The sequence below is a fragment of the Electrona antarctica genome (assembly GCF_951216825.1).
Source record: "Electrona antarctica genome assembly, contig: scaffold_99, whole genome shotgun sequence".
Classification (NCBI taxonomy): Eukaryota; Metazoa; Chordata; class Actinopteri; order Myctophiformes; family Myctophidae; genus Electrona; species Electrona antarctica.
This window is the reverse complement of record NW_027637089.1, coordinates 294,893-308,099: the sequence shown is the minus strand read 5'-3', so window position 1 is coordinate 308,099 and position 13,207 is coordinate 294,893.

Here is a 13,207-nt window from a genome sequence, read left to right as displayed (position 1 = left end):
ATCCTCACTGCCACCTCCATCATCCAATCTGGATGAGTCTAACATGATGGGCAACAGGTGTATTGCCTGAAATACAGGGAGACTTCAACTCCTCTTTCGTATCTGTTTGACACTTCCAATCAGTTTTAGTAGCGGAACATCTTGTGTTATACAGTTAAAGGCCGGGGGCTATATCCTTTTACCACCCAACCGTACAAACATCAAAGCACATTGAAATATGGGATGCATCTACGTTCAAGCATCTGGTGCCCTACACCTAGCCCGACCGTTCATCCAGTGCAAGTCCTGTGCGATCTGTACACCATCCAGGTAACTGAATCCCTGTTACCCTTGTCTCAGCTCTCCCACGCTGACACATCCTGTCAATTCAGGTGCGGCTATCAACTAAAATGCTACAACTAACTAAACTTCTATTTGAGGTATACAGGGGCTTATTAGATAGCATTTAGGACACTAAAGTATACTACAAACTACAGTGAGTACACGACTACAACAATTAGTAAACCACAACTACAGCTACGTTACAAGCCGACACTGAACCCCATGCGGAGTCTCACAGCAGTGATGTCACCAGTGTGTCCTGGTTGTGCTTTGACATCACTCTTATATACAAAATTACAAACCAATAGAGCTTGATCACAGCATTTCAATGAATGGTGATGTTGCCCTTCAACAATATCTGTGATCAGACGGCTTCCGAAAACGCAAATTTTGAGTTGCGTAATAGCCCCCATCTTGAAAACTGGCGGCCATATTGGAATTAAATTGACACCATCAGAATACATTCATTTTGATGTTTGAATCAATGTGTGGATCACACATTTCTGTTCACTAAAGTTCTACTTATTAATTTGACGAGGTGGCCATCTTGAAAACTGGTCGGCCATCTTGGATTTTCAGCTGGAAAACATACTTTTCCTAGAAAGTACATCCTGGACATCAAATGTGCCAAATCTGGTGCTTGTACCACCACATGAAGGATTATTATGGAATATGGACTTAATCTGCCCAACTTTATCGTTTAATTCCCATTGTATCATCATAATATTAAATAATTTTGATGTTCTAAATGCAGAATTGGATTTCTCATACTCAGAAACATATATGTTGATGTATAGGCCATCAAAATAGGATTTTATAGCTCAATATAACTCAAACACTGTTTAAAACCACCTCGAATGGGGGCCATCTTGAAAAATGGTGTCCATTTTGTTTTTTCAAGTGGACAACGTACTTTTCTGAGAGAGTAGGTTCCGAAGCACTTGTGTGCCAATTTTGGTGCTTGTATGATCAAGTGAACGATTCTTATGATATATTGACTTAATCTGCTCCACTATTAAGGGCCTTTGAGGTGCTGTGGTACCAGGAGGTGCATGCATAGTCAAAGAAACCCTGTACAAGGGCTCCTGTTAAGGTCTTCAAGGTGTTTTTGTTGACCAGTGAGGAGACCCTGTAAAGGAATCTTGTTCTATGGTTTGATTACGTTGGTGGCCATTTTATCACCGGAAAGATTAGCCTCCAGGATACAGAGAAGATTGGGAGCAAACCAATAGGAAGTAAAATTGGAACGATACAGAGAAGATTGGGATCATAGGAATTTAAATTGGAACGATACAGAGAAGATTGGGATCAAACCAATAGGAACTGAAATTGTAACGATACAGAGAAGATTGGGATCATAGGAAGTGAAATTGTAACGATACAGAGAAGATTGGGATCATAGGAGATGAAACTGGAACGATACAGAGAAGATTGGGATCAAACCAATAGGAACTGAAATTGGAACGATACAGAGACAATTGGGATCAAACCAATAGGAACTGAAATTGGAACGATACAGAGAAGATTGGGATCATAGGAACTGAAATTGGAACGATACAGAGAAAATTGGGATCAAACCAATAGGAACTGAAATTGGAACGATACAGAGAAGATTGGGAGCAAACCAATAGGAAGTAAAATTGGAATGATACAGAGAAGATTGGGATCATAGGAATTTAAATTGGAACGATACAGAGAAGATTGGGATCAAACCAATAGAAACTGAAATTGGAACGATACAGAGAAGATTGGGATGATAGGAAGTGAAATTACAACGATACAGAGAAGATTGGGATCATAAGGAAGTGAAATTGGAACGATACAGAGAAGATTGGGAGCAAACAAACAGGAACTGAAAATAGAACGATACCGAGAAGATTGGGAGCAAACCAATAGGAAGTGAAATTGGTAGGATACAGAGAAGATTGGGATCATATGAATTTAAATTGGAACGATACAGAGAAGATTGGGATCATAGGAAGTTAAATTGGAACGATACAGAGAAGATTGGGAGCAAACCAATAGGAACTAAAATTGGAACGATACAGAGAAGATTGGGATCAAACCAATAGGAACTGAAATTGGAACGATACAGAGAAGATTGGGATCATAGGAAAAAAAATTGGAACGATTCAGAGAAGATTGGGATCAAACCAATAGGAACTGAAATTGGGACGATGCAGAGAAGATTGGGATCAAACCAATAGGAACTGAAATTGGAATGATACAGAGAAGATTGGGATCAAACCAAAAGGAACTGAAAGTTTACGTTCCTTTTGTCGATACGGCGCTTTCAGCACCAATTTTCTTGTTAGTTAACACCCATCCTGACTCCCACAGTGGCGTTCCCTCCCCAGGTAACCTCAACCGTGAGACTCATGGATGTCCAGACTGAGACCTCTATCTATTTGGTCAAGCCAGGATGCTCCTGTGTCATATAATAAAATTGGAACGATACAGAGAAGATTGGGATCAAACCAATAGGGCCTGAAATTGGAACGATACAGAGAAGATTGGGATCATAGGAAGTGAAATTGGAACGATGCAGAGAAGATTGGGATCATAGGAGATGAAACTGGAACGATGCAGAGAAGATTGTGATCAAACCAATAGGAACTGAAATTGGAAAGATACAGAGAACATTGGGATCAAACCAATAGGAACTGAAATTGGAACGATACAGAGAAGATTGGGATCATAGGAAGTGAAATTGGAACGATACAGAGAAGATTGGGAGCAAACCAACAGGAACTGAAATTAGAACGATACAGAGAAGATTGGGAGCAAACCAATAGGGAGTGAAATTGGAACGATACAGAGAAGATTGGGATCATATGAATTTAAATTGGAACGATACAGAGAAGATTGGGATCATAGGAAGTGAAATTGGAACGATACAGAGAAGATTGGGAGCAAACCAATAGGAACTGAAATTGGAACGATACAGAGAAGATTGGGATCAAACCAATAGGAACTGAAATTGGAACGATACAGAGAAGATTGGGATCATAGGAAATGAAATTGGAACGATTCAGAGAAGATTGGGATCAAACCAATAGGAACTGTAATTGGAACGATGCAGAGAAGATTGGGATCAAACCAATAGGAACTGAAATTGGAATGATACAGAGAAGATTGGGATCAAACCAAAAGGAACTGAAAGTTTACGTTCCTTTTGTCGATACGGCGCTTTCAGCACCAATTTTCTTGTTAGTTAACACCCATCCTGACTCCCACAGTGGCGTTCCCTCCCCAGGTAACCTCAACCGTGAGACTCATGGATGTCCAGACTGAGACCTCTATCTATTTGGTCAAGCCAGGATGCTCCTGTGTCATATAATAAAATTGGAACGATACAGAGAAGATTGGGATCAAACCAATAGGGCCTGAAATTGGAACGATACAGAGAAGATTGGGATCATAGGAAGTGAAATTGGAACGATGCAGAGAAGATTGGGATCATAGGAGATGAAACTGGAACGATGCAGAGAAGATTGTGATCAAACCAATAGGAACTGAAATTGGAAAGATACAGAGAACATTGGGATCAAACCAATAGGAACTGAAATTGGAACGATACAGAGAAGATTGGGATCATAGGAAGTGAAATTGGAACGATACAGAGAAGATTGGGAGCAAACCAACAGGAACTGAAATTAGAACGATACAGAGAAGATTGGGAGCAAACCAATAGGGAGTGAAATTGGAACGATACAGAGAAGATTGGGATCATATGAATTTAAATTGGAACGATACAGAGAAGATTGGGATCATAGGAAGTGAAATTGGAACGATACAGAGAAGATTGGGAGCAAACCAATAGGAACTGAAATTGGAACGATACAGAGAAGATTGGGATCAAACCAATAGGAACTGAAATTGGAACGATACAGAGAAGATTGGGATCATAGGAAATGAAATTGGAACGATTCAGAGAAGATTGGGATCAAACCAATAGGAACTGTAATTGGAACGATGCAGAGAAGATTGGGATCAAACCAATAGGAACTGAAATTGGAATGATACAGAGAAGATTGGGATCAAACCAAAAGGAACTGAAAGTTTACGTTCCTTTTGTCAATACGGCGCTTTCAGCACCAATTTTCTTGTTAGTGAACACCCATCCGGACTCCCACAGTGGCGTTCCCTCCCAAGGTAACCTCAACCGTGAAACTCATGGATGTCCAGACTGAGACCTCTATCTATTTGGTCAAGCCAGTTGCTCCTGGTTTCGGGAGAGAAGCAGGAGGAGGAATGGAGGAGGGGGAAATGCAGTTGTCAGAGGAGGATTCTGATCATGACAGTCAAACGTGCAGTGATGGAAATAAGGATGGATTTAAACAAGAAAAGAAAAGAAAGAAAGGAATGGGATCAAACAATTCAGAAAGTGATGAAGAGAGATTCATTATTGGTATGAGAGCGGAGGCGCAGGTCGACGGCATTTTTAATGACCAATATGCGCTGGGAAAGTTTGTTGAGAAGAAAGTGGGGGAAATTAAATCCTTGAGGGTTACTAGGAGTGGTCTGGTGATTTTTGAGTGCCGTGCAAAGCAGGTGAACAGGGCTCTGAACATTAATAAATACGGGGAGCATGACGTGAGTACCTTTCGCCTTGAAGGTAAACGGAGCAAGGGAATTATAAGTGGAGTTCCAATGTCATTGAAGCCACAAGCGTTTGTGAGCCTTGTTGAAGGTGTGTGTGAGGCAAAAAGATTGTCCAGATTCCGAGATGGGAAACGAGAGGAAAGTGGGTCAGTTTGTTTGACGTTTGCAGGAGAGCATTTACCCCAGAGAGTGTACCTGACTTACATGAGCTATCGGGTCAGGCCATATGAAAGAGCACCGCTCAGGTGCTATTGTTGCCAAAAATATGGCCATGTGTCAGCAGTGTGCAGGGAGAACAGAAAGTGTGGGAGGAGTGGGGAGGAAAATTGCAAAGAAGAGGAATGTTAAGAAAGCCAAGAAGAACTAAAGTGTGTGCACTGTGGTGGGGGACATTACACTGGATCAGCTGTGTGTCCTAAAAGAGAGAAGGAGATTATGGTGAGCAGGGTTAGGGCAGAAGGGAAAGGACTGTCCTACGCTGATGCTGTAAAGAGAGTGGAGAGGAGCAAGGCCAATGATGGAAAAGCACCAGTGGAAGTACAGCAGGCAAATGAGGGGGGAAGCAATGTAGGCTTAAGTGATAACAACATCTGTATGGACAAGAAACGGTTCTTGGCATTCATTGCGATGATCATAAACTGCGCGGCTGACATACAAACCAAGTCGGAACGAATTAAGATGGTGCTGGAAGCGGCGAGGAGGTTCCTAGGTGTACTGGATGTCACTGCAGAAGACGTGGATATTGTACTGAGAGAAGAATTCACACCATCTCAGGCCACAGGGTCTGGGATGTAGCGCACAGAATGGACAAAGGAGAGGGGGGTCACTTTGGAGTGGGCACAATTAAGTTTGCACAGGACGGTGATAAGTTATAGTATAGAAATAAGTTTTAGTTTGTCTGATCCACACACGGATCAGAAGGGGGCGGTAATGCAACTATTTGGATGCCAACCGCCATAAAACCCCACGAAGAAGAAGAAGAAGAAGCCAGTTGCTCCTGTGTCACCTTCTGCTGCACATATAATAAAATTGGAACGATACAGAGAAGATCGAGATCAAACCAATAGAACTGAAATTGGACCGGTACAGAGAAGATTGGGATCATAGGAAGTGAAATTAGAACGATTCAGAGAAGATTGGGAGCAACCCAATAGGAACTGAAATTGGAACGATTACAGAGAAGATTGGGATCATAGGAAGTGAAATTGGAACGACGCAGAGAAGATTGGGATCATAGGAGATGAAACTGGAACGATGCAGAGAAGATTGGGATCAAACCAATAGGAACTGAAATTGGAAGGATACAGAGAAGATAGGGATCAAACCAATAGAAACTGAAATTGGAACGATGCAGAGAAGATTGGGATCATAGGAAGTGAAATTGGAAAGATACAGAGTAGATTGGGATCATAGGAAGTGAAATTGGAACGATTCAGAGAAGATTGGGAGCAACCCAATAGGAACTGAAATTGGAACGATTACAGAGAAGATTGGGATCATAGGAAGTGAAATTGGAACGACGCAGAGAAGATTGGGATCATAGGAGATGAAACTGGAACGATACAGAGAAGATTGGGATCAAACCAATAGGAACTGAAATTGGAAGGATGCAGAGAATATAGGGATCAGACCAAATAGGAACTGAAATTGGAACGATGCAGAGAAGATTGGGATCAAACCAATAGGAACTGAAATTGGAACGATGCAGAGAAGATTGGGATCAAACCAATAGGAACTGAAATTGGAACGATACAGAGAAGATTGGGATCATAGGAAGTGAAATTGGAACGATACAGAGAAGATTGGGATCATAGGAAGTGAAATTGGAACGATACAGAGAAGATTGGGAGCAAACCAATAGGAAGTAAAATTGGAACGATTCAGAGAAGATTGGGATCATAGGAAGTGAAACTTGACCAACCTTCACTCTTGCTGCTAATGAGGGTTCTTCTGGCAAGTTGCCTTTGCAACTGTTCTTCTCCCCACAGAGCGGTCAGTCTGAACCCCAATTTCTCGGGTAGTGACTTTGTCACACTGACTCTATGGGCCCTATTATGCGTGTCTTAAGTACCAGGTCTTATTCCTTAACTTAAGACCTGGAGGCGTGATCAATGCCATTTGGCTATTCTGAGTGGCCAAATGGCATTGACCACGCCTCCAGGTCTTAAGTTAAGTCATAAGACCTGGTACTTAAGACACGCATAATAGGGCCCTGTGGGCCCTATTATGCGTGTCTTAAGTACTGGAGGCGTGATCAATGCCATTTGGCTATTCTGAGTGGCCAAACAGCATTGACCATGCCTCCAGGTCTTAAGTTAAGTCATAAGACCTGGTACTTAAGACACGCATAATAGGGCCCTGTGTCTCTCTTGTGGATGGAAGGGCCTGCTTTGTGAACAGATAAGATAACATTACATTACATTACATTACAGTCATTTAGCAGACGCTTTTATCCAAAGCGACTTACAATAAGTGTATTCAACATAGGTAGGGAACAAAAACTACTAATCACCAGAAGTCTTTAGTGCATTTTCTGCAAAAACAAGCAACCAAGAGTATACCTAGCGCTAAGGTAAAAGTAGAATATATCAGCTACCTATTTCCTTAAGCAGATAAGACAAAAAAGCTAAATCAAATGAGCATGAGCTATAACAATTAAGTGTATCGACTAAACAAGATCCAATAAACAATACAACAATAGAAAACAAGCGTTCGTATAACTAGTTAACAACAAGTTGGTCAGGCAGAGAGGAAGGGTAGTGTTTCCTGAAGAGGTGGGTTTTCAACCTGCGGCGAAATATGGGCAGTGACTCTGCTGTCCTAACATCAGTGGGAAGTTCATCCACCACTGTGGGGCCAGAACAGAAAAGAGTCGTGACCGTGTGGATCGGCCAGAAGGACCCTTGAGTGGCGAGGCAATCAGTCGCCCCGAGGTGGCAGACCGAAGTGGTCGGGCAGGGGTGTAGGCATCGACCATAGCCCGGAGGTAGGAAGGAGCTGTTCCTTTCACTGCCCTATAGGCTAACACCAGGGTTTTGAACTGGATGCGAGCCGCTACGGGGAGCCAGTGTAGAGAACGGAGAAGGATGGTTGTGTGGGAGAACTTGGGGCGGTTGAACACCAGACGAGCCGCAGCTTTCTGAACAAGCTCCAGAGGTCTGATGGCAGATGCCGGAGCACCAGCAAGGAGGGAGTTGCAGTAGTCCAGGCGGGAGATGACGAGAGCCTGGATGAGCACCTGGGCTGCCTTCTCCGTGAGGAAGGGGCGAATCCTCCTGATGTTGTAGAGGAGGAATCTGCAGGACCTTGTCACTGATGCGATGTTTGCCGAGAACGTCAGTTGATCGTCCAGGGTCACACCCAGATTCTTCGCAGTCCGAGTTGAGGTCACCACAGCATTATCAATGGTGATGGCCATGTCTCGGTGCGGACAGCCCTTCCCCGGGAGGAACATCAGCTCGGTCTTGTCCAGGTTGAGCTTCAGGTGGTTTGTCGACATCCACTCCGAGATGTCAGCCAGACAAGCAGCAATGCGTGCCTCCACTTGGGTATCAGAGGGGGGGAATGAGAGGATCAGCTGGGTGTCATCGGCATAGCAGTGGTAGGAAAAGCCATGGGAGTGGATGACAGCACCCAGAGATGTAGTGTAGAGAGAGAAAAGAAGAGGACCCAGAACCGAGCCTTGGGGAACCCCAGTTGTGAGCCTGTGTGGTTCTGACACAGACCCTCTCAGCATCACCTGGTAGGAGCGACCCGTCAGGTAGGATGCAAACAGGGAGAGTGCAGAGCCTGAGACACCCATCCCCTCGAGGGTGGAGAGGAGGATCTGATGGTTCACCGTGTCGAACGCTGCAGACAGGTCCAGGAGTATCAGGACGGAGGAGAGAGAGTTCGCTCTAGCGGCATGGAGCGACTCCGTCACTGCCAGCAGGGCAGTCTCTGTCGAGTGACCCACTTTGAACCCAGACTGGTTGGAGTCCAGGAGGTTGTTCTGGTGGAGATAGGAGGACAGTTGTTTAAAGACAGCACGTTCGAGAGTTTTAGATAGGAAGGATAGAAGGGAAACCGGTCTGTAGTTCTTGATCTCAGAGGGGTCAAGTGTCGGTTTCTTCAGGAGGGGGGTTACTCTGGCAGTCTTGAAAGTAGAGGGAAAGTAGCCAGATGTCAGAGAGGTGTTAATAAGGTGGGTTAAGAAGGGAAGAAGTTCAGGTGCAATAGACTGCAACAGTTTAAATTACTTGTTCAGACATACTTCTGCTCATGAAAACAATAGTGCAGGCTATGTCCTGATCAATAACACCCTCGTAAATCTGCATGTAAAAAATAAAATAATGTGAATGTCCACTTGTAATGGCCTACATAACTGTAGCATCAGTCTTGAGACCGCCCCTTATGCCCCTATACACTTGGGAGGAGGTAAACCCTTACCTGGCTACAATACATGAAATGCACATGGTGTTTTGTGACAGTCAGTGAAGATGCATTGTACATGTTCTATTGTGTTCTGTTTATCATCACCAGAAAAATGTTTTTTTTTCTCATTCAATTTTTATTTGTTTTCTGATCAAGGACAGCATAATCACTTTACAGTGTACAAAATTGAACTCAAAACACTCACTCACACACTCACACGTGTACGTACGTACGCACGCGCGCACGCACACACACACACACACACACACACAAAACCCCCTCCCTCCCCCCCCATCCTATTCACAGAATAATCAACCCACAACACATCCATTACATCACCGGGTCAGTAAGTCTTTCAGGTCTGATATTAGGTCTGTCCACATTGAAATTGTGCCCTCTTGGGCCTGATTGATCCTCGCCGACGACAATTCCAAATAAGCAATGTCCAGAAAGCTTCGCAGCCAATGTGTTTTTGAAACATCATGTGGGGGATTCCAGCGTTGTGCTATGATCTTTTTGGCTGCCGTCAGCCCAGCCAACCAGACCTTCCGTGTCCTTGCCGTAAGAGTTAACATAGAATCATCGTTCAACAGATGTACATATGGATCCATCGGAAATTGTACTCCCAACAGATCTGTCAAAGTCCTTGTAACTCTTCCCCAAAACTCGAAAATCCCCGGACATTCCCATACCATATGAACAAATGAGCCCAGGGTTCCCGGGGCACAGAATGTGCAGTGTGGGTCAGGTGCCAATCCCATTCGGTGCCTAATTCTCGGCGTTACATACGCTCTGTGACAGAACTTATAATGTATATACTGATGATTTGGATTCTTTGATGCTCCAGCCACATTATTCCAAACGACCTCCCAATCTATTTCCCGCCCTTCATCAGCTATATCCCTATTCCAGGCCATCATTCCTGTCGAGGGGGCATATTTCTGGGCATTTAATTGATCATATAAATATGACACAATTCGTTTAGGGGCATTTTGAAACAAGGTAAGAATGGGATGGTCCTTCAATTCTGCTCCCCAGGGAACCCCACAGGCTCTACAAGCAGATCTAATTCTGAAATAAAAGAACAGAGAATGCCTATCAATCCCGTACCTGTTAACTATGTCTTGGAAGTCCATAATATTATTTGAACCATTAATATCTTGAAGGGTCCTAATGCCCTTCTCCTCCCAACTCCTATTAGTGAATGGCCTCCCCCCAGATAGCATATAGTTATTGTTCCACAATGGAGAAGATTTACACCACTTAGTTCCAAACCCTATATATTTCTCTACCGCTCTAAACACTTGAAGTAGATATGAGAACATTGGTCCATAATACAAATTACATTTCTTAATTGAAATACCCATCAAAAGAAAACCTCTCATTCCCACAGTGTCTAATAATTCCTGTTCTAATTTTTCCCAAGAAGCTGTCTTATCCTCATCCATCCAAACAATGAGATTTCTCAACACATAAGCCCAATGATACAGTTTGAAATTAGGACATGCCCATCCCCCATCAGACTTCCCATATTGAAGCACTGACCATTTAATACTAGGTCGCTTATTATTCCAAATATATTTCCTTAATAATGTGTCCAGCTTTTTCCAATAATTCGCTGGGGGTGCCAGCGGCACCATTGAGCTAATAAAATTAATACGGGGCAGGACATTCATTTTAACCACTGCTATACGTGCCGGTACCGATGATGGTAAGTGTTTCCATCTGTTAACATCTTCTTCTACCTTTTTGGACACCAGTGAGAAATTTGTTTTAGCTATAGTAGCCAAGGAAACACTGATTTGAATACCCAAATATAGCACTTCAGTTTTAACTATAATCTGAGAGGGGATGGTCACGTCACTCCGATCAACATTTATAAGCATTAAAGCAGATTTCGACAGATTGATCTTGTAACCTGAGAAGTACCCAAACTTCTCTATAATTTCTAACACAACCGGGAGTGATCGTTGCACATCTGCCATATATACAAGTGTGTCATCCGCGTATAGCGAAATCGAATGTGATGTTGTTCCCACCGTAATCGGAGAAATCCGAATACAGCTCTTAATCAACTGTGCCAGTGGTTCAATGGATAAATTGAAAATTAAAGGTGAGATCGGATCCCCCTGGCGGACCCCACGTTTTATGTCAAATAGTTCTGAAAAACCTCCTCCGACGTTCACACGGGCTGATGGATTAGCATATAGGGTTCGAATCATTCTGATAAATCTTTCTCCAAATTTAAATTTCTCTAATACCTTCCAAAGATAAGGAAATTCCAGACGGTCGAATGCTTTTTCTGCGTCGACAAACAGTAGGCCGCAAGCAGGTGGGATTTTGCCTGTTGCACTTAGGATGTGGAGGAGCCTGCGAATATTGTCTGCCGCCAGGCGGTCCTTAATAAAGCCGGTCTGATCCGGACTAATTAATTTCCCAATAACCGTCTCAAGCCTACTGGCCAAAACTTTGGAAAAGATTTTTAAGTCTGCATTTATTAATGAAATTGGCCTGTAGTTTGCACATTCCATAGGATCTTTTCCGGGTTTTGGAATGACCGTGATCAGAGCTGTATTCAGGTCTCTATGAAAGAATCCACTTTCTATTGCGTAATTCAAAGTTTCCAACCAAACTGGACCAATGATCTCCCATATTGCTAAATAAAGCTCCACTGGAATACCATCTATACCGGGTGTACGTCCCTTATTGGTGTCTTTAACTGCTTTGAGTAGCTCTCCTAACGAGATGGGTGCATCTAATTTAGTGGTGTCCTCCGCTGTTAAACTAGGAAGATCTAGATCTCCAAAGAATTCTGTAAAGTCTTCCTCTGATGGGGCACTACCGCCCGTATACAGCTCCCTATAAAAGTCCTTAAAAGTATCATTTATTTCCTCTGTTGAAGACACTACACCTTTGTTGACACATCTAATAGCTGGTATGTTCCTTTTGGATTCCTGTCGTTTGAGCGTTAGCGCCAGTAAATGGCTTGGCCTGCTGCCCTCTGCATAATACTTGTGTTTAGTTATATGAATCATATATTCTGCCCTGCGTCTTAACAAATCGTTCAATTCAGCTTGTTTGGTTTTGAGCTCATTTTCTGTTGACATGGTGTAGCCTCCTTCAAGTGAATCTTCCAATTCTTTGCATTGTTGTTCCAAACGGGTGATATTTTGAAGTCGTGATTTATGTAAATGAGAGCTATACCATATTGCGTTATTTCTGATGAAACCTTTAACAGTTGCCCAAACCACTGTCACATCCGTCACACTATCCCTATTTATGGAAACAAATTCAGACAATTTTGTCTTCAATTGTGAAATAAATTCTTCATTTTTCAGCAAAGTATTGTTAAACCTCCATCTAGACGTTTTATTTTTAATATTTCCATAGTTAAAGGAAGATATCACAGGGCTGTGATCAGACAGTAGCCTAGGCAAAAAGTCAATAGAATGCACCGAGGACAGCAAGCCAGATGAAATAAGTATATGATCGATGCGACTGAAGCTCTTGTGTCTAGGAGAGAAGTATGTGTAGTCCTTTACAAGTGGGTTGTGCACCCTCCACACGTCCACTAAATTTAGATCTTTTATAAAACCATTCAAAGCCTTAGACGCAGAATCTTGAGAACTCGCCATAGTTAAAGAAGATTTATCTAATTTTCCATTAATCACAGCGTTCATATCGGAGCCCACATATAATTGGTAATCATTCAGTTTTAGCAGTTGTGCGGATATTGAGGGAAAGAAATCAGCTTCAAAAATGGTTGGTGCATATATACTGATAAATGCAACCTTTTTACCTTGAATGGTTGTACAGCAAAATGTCATACGACCCTTCCTATCTGAGCCTATTTTATCAACAGTAATGT